The sequence below is a fragment of the Spermophilus citellus genome (genome assembly GCF_964194105.1).
Source record: "Spermophilus citellus genome assembly, chromosome: 4".
NCBI lineage: Eukaryota > Metazoa > Chordata > Mammalia > Rodentia > Sciuridae > Spermophilus > Spermophilus citellus.
The window spans coordinates 26,811,997-26,817,996 of NC_138185.1; the positions used below are offsets into that span (position 1 = coordinate 26,811,997).

General features: G+C 47.8%; 1 protein-coding gene across 2 annotated transcripts in view; it reads right to left on the reverse strand.

Moving 5' to 3' along the window:
- The window catches only part of CSNK2A1 (casein kinase 2 alpha 1), a 62,075-nt gene extending 58,636 nt beyond the window's left edge, over window positions 1-3,439 (reverse strand). Inside the window, exon 1 of one of the 2 annotated variants that reach the window (XM_081291555.1) lies at window positions 3,296-3,385. The gene's annotated coding sequence lies outside the window, so the exon portion shown is untranslated. Of the gene's footprint in view, window positions 1-3,295 lie in introns of both variants that reach the window. The other variant, XM_081291556.1, reaches the window with a different exon arrangement.
- Between the last annotated feature and the right edge of the window lie 2,561 nt (window positions 3,440-6,000).

Consider the following 6,000-nt stretch of genomic DNA (forward strand, 5'->3'; position numbering starts at 1 on the left):
ACCTGCACCTTCAATATTCTGCTCGACAATCTTCTCAGCTACATATCTGGTTTATTTCTAACAAATTATGTCTTCCGTATAACCACAGGATACAATTTTACTAAGCTTATTTGCCACTCTGTAAATACAAAGGACTGCCTTTCTGCAGTTTCCAACAACAGGTACCTCACTTCTATTTGAGCCCTCACCAGCAGTCATTAACATTCAAATTACTACCAACAGTCTGTTCTAAGTCTTTTCTACCATGATCCTCAAAATTCTTCCAGACTTCACCCACAGTCAACTTCACTTTTAGGTAATAGTACCCCATTCCCAATAACAAAAATCTATACTAGTGTGCTATTATTTCTATAACAAATTATCCCAAAGGTAGTGATTTAAAATCTCACAATTGTATTAATTCACATATTTTGCAGGTTGTAAATTGGGTAGGTTTTTCTAGATCTTTTGCTTAGAGTTCTGAGGCCAAAATCAAGGTGTGTGCATCGCTGGTCCTTGCTGGAAACTCTGGGGAATACACTTCTCACTTCATTAGGTTGTTGGCCGAATTCAGTTCCCAGGGTTGTAGGACTGAGGTCTCCATTTCCTCACTGGCTGATACTAGGGGCTGCCCACATTCCTTCTTATGCTTTCCATGTGACTCTTATCTAACAATAGCAAATACAGTTCCTCTCATGCTTTAAATTTCTGGTTTTCCCTTATGTTTGTCTGATCCAGCTGGAGAAAGTTCTTTGAGCCTTAAAGGATTCATGTGATTAGACAGGGCCTACCCAGAAAATCCAGAATAATATCTCTATTTTAAGATTCTTATTTGTTTATTTTTGCAGTACTGGGGAGTGAACCTCTTCACACATGCCAGGCAAGTGCTCTACCACTGAGTTACAATCTCAGGCCCAATCCCACTTTTTAAAAATTTTGATACAGGGCCTCACAAAGTTGCCCAGGCTGATCTTGAACTTGCAATCCACTTGACTCAGGCTGCACAGTAGTTGGTACTACAGGTGTGTGCCACCACTGGGAGGTCCTATTAAGATTCTTAACTTTAGTTACATTTTCAAAGCCCTTTCTGCCTTGTAACATAACTTATTTACAGATTCTGGGGATTAAAGTATGGACATCATGCAGGGTGACGGTGTCATTTCTGCCAACTATAAACGGAAACCCGATGTAAGTCTTTAAACTCACTTTCTAAAGAAAATCTCAGGGCTGGGGATATGGTTCAGTGGCAGTGCATTTGTCTAGCATGAATAAAGCCCAAGGTTTGAACCCCAGCACCACACACACACACAAAAAATACCCTTTTAAGCATATGTGATGTAAAGGTATACATTTAAAGATATTTAAATAAAAGCGAAGTCCCATCCTGGAAGAGTGTGTTTGTGTGTGTGCGTGTGTGTAAGCAACAGGAAAACTAAAAACACCTTGTGGAAAAGAAGTTGCACCTGTTTCATCCTCGAACACCATGGCAGTCCCACAATAATTCAGAAACTGACCCATGTTCCCCCTTAAATATGTACTCTGCTTTTCTTGTTCTCCATTAATAAATTAATTAATTAATTAATTAGGCATATGTGCTTTGTTGTTCTAGTTTTTTTTCCAAATATTTATTTTTTAGCTTTAGGTGGACACAATATCTTTATTTTATTTTTATGTGGCACTGAGGATGGAACCCAGTGCCTCATGCATGCCAGGCGAGCGTGCTACCACTTGAGCCATATCCCCAGCCCTGTTGTTCTAGTTTTTAAAGAAAAGTTGTCATGAGGTAACTGAACTCTGTAACCAAATGATAAAACCAATCTAAATAAACATCCAATCTTCTTTCTTCAAATCACATACCCTCCTCCAATAACAAATGAAAGTCAAATATCTCTAAATCATAGAAGGACAAACCTGCTCTGTAAGACTTAAGCAGGTGAACTTTCCCAAAGGATATGGAAAAGAACTAGTATTGGTCCTGGAACTTCAGCCCCAAGTCTATGAAGCCAGTTAGGTCAACTGATTCACAGTAACTAAAAGATAGTTTCTGAAGTCAGATTGTTGAATAAACTTTATCTAGACAGGAGACACCCCAAATATACCAGGTACGCCCTTTAATAACAGTGTCCAGTAAGAACTGATGAGTGCTTATTGCCTTCCAGGCACTGTGGTAAGCACTTGATACAAATTATCTAATTTATTTCCTTGCCATAAATTTGAGCTAGGATGTATCATCCACATTTCATAGACAGGAAAACAAAGGCTTACAGAGGCCCTGATATTTGGAAACTAGGAAGTCTAGTTCTTAAGCACTGGCCTATACTGCACTCCTTAAATGGAATGAGCTCTTCAGCTCTTGGGGGGGGGGGGGAATCTTCCCTTACTAATTTTATTTTCATTTCCTCCCCCCAAGTCCCCTTCTCATACAATTTAGCACTTAAAAGGTAATCAAGTCTTCCCAAATAACTTGTCACCTCCTTTTCAGAACCTTTTCCTTTGCCACAAAAGCAAAAGCCACAAAGCAATTCCCCTGACTCTTGACTTTGCTTCCCCAAAACAAACTACAGAAGCTCCACCCATCACCTGCCTAACCTAGATATGGTCCAACACTGCAATAAACAAGAAACAAAATTTAAAAGTCCTACTGACTTAAAAGGTCACCAACACAGGTAACTCTTAGCCAACCCTTCGTTCTACATACCTCTCCTTTCCCCCCAGGCTGGCAGGTAGCCCTTAACTCCAACTCCACCCGTTCTGCTCCACTTCACGGCTCCATCTCCCTTGCTCCCCAGCAAGCCCGCCCAGGGACCCCTCCACCTCGCACCCAGTTTGCAGGTGGGAAGCTCAGCTCCACCCAGAGGGACCCTAGGAAGGCCCTAACTCCAGCTGCCCCTCTCCCCGGAGGCTTCACGCCACCCTACCCAGCAGGCACCACTCCCTCGACACCCTCCCCCCACCATCCCCCCCGTGGCCCCACCCCTCAAGCTCCCTCCCCCCCCGCGACCCCACCTCCAAGTTGCCCCCTAGCCTCCGCCCAGTCCAGCACCCCTCTCTTGCAAAAAACTGGAGTCCGACAACGATTTCCCACCCTCACATCCGCCTCTAAGCCCAAGCCTCGCTTTCCAGCCCTGGGGGTGGCCCCGGGCCTCCCCTATAGACTGCAGGGGCCTCGGCTGGTGTGTGTGTGGAGGGGGGGCAGGGGAAGGCGACGGGGTTACTCGGGAGTCCGCTGGAAGCGTGGGAGGCGGCCGCGCCCGGCTGCCCCATCCTGGGCCCAGCCCCAACCCCCAACGACCTCGCCTGGTGGCTCCCGCGGTACCTGTGGTGGAAGCGGCAGCGGGAGCGGCCGCTCTCCCCTCTCCTCACACAGACAATATGGCGGCGGCGGAGGAGGAGACACACGGCTCGGCCGCCAGCCGCAGGGACCAGAGCGAGGCTGCAGCCTCCGCTGCCGGAAGCGGAAGCCCCCTCCTGCCGGGAGGCGGGGCAGGACCGCTTCCGACTCCGCCCTCAATGGAATCCGGCTAAGTGCGGCCATGCTGGGCTGGCCTATTGTGTTCCTGGGGGTGCCGTTCCAGTCTGAGGCGCAAAATGGGATGAATTCTCGGTGTAACTCATAATAACGAGGCTTCCAATGACTAGACGCATTTTATTTCAGTATCCATACTAAATGACGAGAGAGATGAGCACGAATTTCCCACTCCGTGTGCGATTGGTCTGTTCCCAGTGAAGATGGCGGTCCCCAGGTTTCGTGCACTTTGCCCAGGCGGCGAGTCCCACCAGCCTACGAGTCGCCCCTCCTTTCTGGAAAAGAAGCCTGCGCGATCTGCAGAGCTGGAGAAGCATCCTGGGAGCTGAAGTCTCCTGCTCCGACCTCACGTCTAGGATTAGGGTTCCAGCAGAGCTTTTTTTCTGCTCCGACTTGGAGTTTGAAACGAATGGGCGAAAGTTGGGTGTCAGGATGGGCATGGCGCAAGAGGCCGGGAAGTGACGATAGTAGCCCTGTAGAGACCCAGGCTCAATTCATTCCTCCTATAGGGATCCTACCTCGAGCTGCCCATCCAGAATTCCATAGGGTGTTCTACCTTTCCATCTGCCCCCCAACCGCACCCTACCCGCATTCTCAGGCCCTGCCCACCTTTCTAAAACAGGGCACTTGGTACTGTGCAAACCTGATCTTGGTCCGTTGGTCAAAAATTTCTGGTGGCTCTCTCTGTACACCTACACTGAACTCTTGCTTGACATTCAAGACCCTCCACATTTGCTCAAACTCCTTTCTTTTCTCCTCTTCAGCGGCCCCCCTCTCAAATCCCTCATGCTTCCACTCACTGAAACTGCAAACAGTTCCTCCAACTTGGCTGTGTTGCTTCCCACCCTTTTCACTGGCAGTTACTTCTGTTACTCTTACCTCATGGACTGGGTAATTTTTGTATGTTCATCTATTTCAGGGCGCTTTTCCTCTGGGGATCTCTCTCGCGAGCTCCCCCAAACCCAAGCACCATCACTTAGCAGCTTGAAGTTCCTACTCTGCTCCCTTCAACAGATTGTGAGCCCCCAGTGGACAGCGATGGTTCTGATGATCACCCTGTTCCCTGCAGGCCCTGTGAAAGCTGTAAGTGTTGCTGAGAGGAATTCAAGTGTTAAGCCTCACCTTTGGGAGGGCAGAGGTGTGAGGGCTGGAAGGAGGGCGAAGAGGCTGGGTTATTTCTGTAAAAGCCATTATCCCCAGCTACCTCAGAATATAAAATGCCTGTTCCGGGAATGGGCCTCTCTGCCCTCCCCAGCTCGCCTTTCAGATTTTCAGCTGACTGGCACCTCTGATCTCAAAGAGACAGAATGAGAATGGTGGTGGCTTACAGACCTACAGTGATGACCTCAGAGGGGTGGCCTTGACCTTTTGTGGACCTCATCCACCACTCAGGTCTGTGAGATTGAATCCCAAATGCCTCAGTTTCCTTAGAAATTTGTTCTCTGGGGGCCTGATAGCCAGCCATCCCTCTTCCCCGAGCCTCAGTTTCCCTTCCTGTGGAATGAAGACGTTATACAAGGTGATTCCTCGTTTTCTGTGAAACCCTCTTCCAGGAAATGACTGCCCATCCTCTTACCTCTTGGAGTATGGCTTCCTTTTCCCAACTTTTATTCATGTTTGTTTAACTCACTGTCGTTCATTGCTTGCCAGACACTGTGCTAGGAGCTAGGTGCTAGAGATGTGGTATGAGCAAGACAGATACCAGTTCCTCACTGGTGGAGTTCACCTGCTAAAGTGGGAAACAGATGAATCAACACAATAATTTCAGGCAGCAATAAATGCAAGGAAGGAAGAAGGTAAGTAGCTGTGAAATAGACTAAAAGCTTCAGATAGCTGTACGCACCGTGAAGGAAACAGAGAAGTCATCTGAAATAGAGTACTCTTGCTTGAGTGGCTCAGGGACTCTCTTGGGGAAGCGAATAATAAGTATAAAAGTCCCAAGGTAGGAAAGAGCTTGCTAAGTTTGAAGGGGGCCATGGTGACTGAAGCACTGTAAGTAAGGAGGAGGATAGGGAATATGAAGGAGAGGTGGCCAGGACATTCAGGTCATGGTCAGGAAGCTGGGCTTTCATCTGAGTGAAGTCTTCCCTCTGCTTAACCCTCATGCCTTTCCAGTGGTCTCAAGTTCCCTTACAGCGTCCATTCTTCCTCATTCTGACCTTAACCCATGACCTCATTCAGAGAACTCACCTGTACATATGTGTACATCTCTTCATACTCACGCAGAACACAGTTGCTGCCCAACTGCTGCCACTTCCTAGACTACTCTAGCATGGGTTTCTGGTCCCAAGAGGCTCTCAGTCCCCAGTGTCCACCTCATGGATTGAATACTTACCCTTAACACTCACTCTCCCTGACCCTCCAGGTTAGTCTTCCTTAAACAACAATAACTGCAGCAGCAGTTGTGAAGACATTGGGAGGACTGGCCTTGTACCACACACACACCCAGTCTTTATCTCACTGAATCCTCACAGCAATTTGATGAGATAGGAACC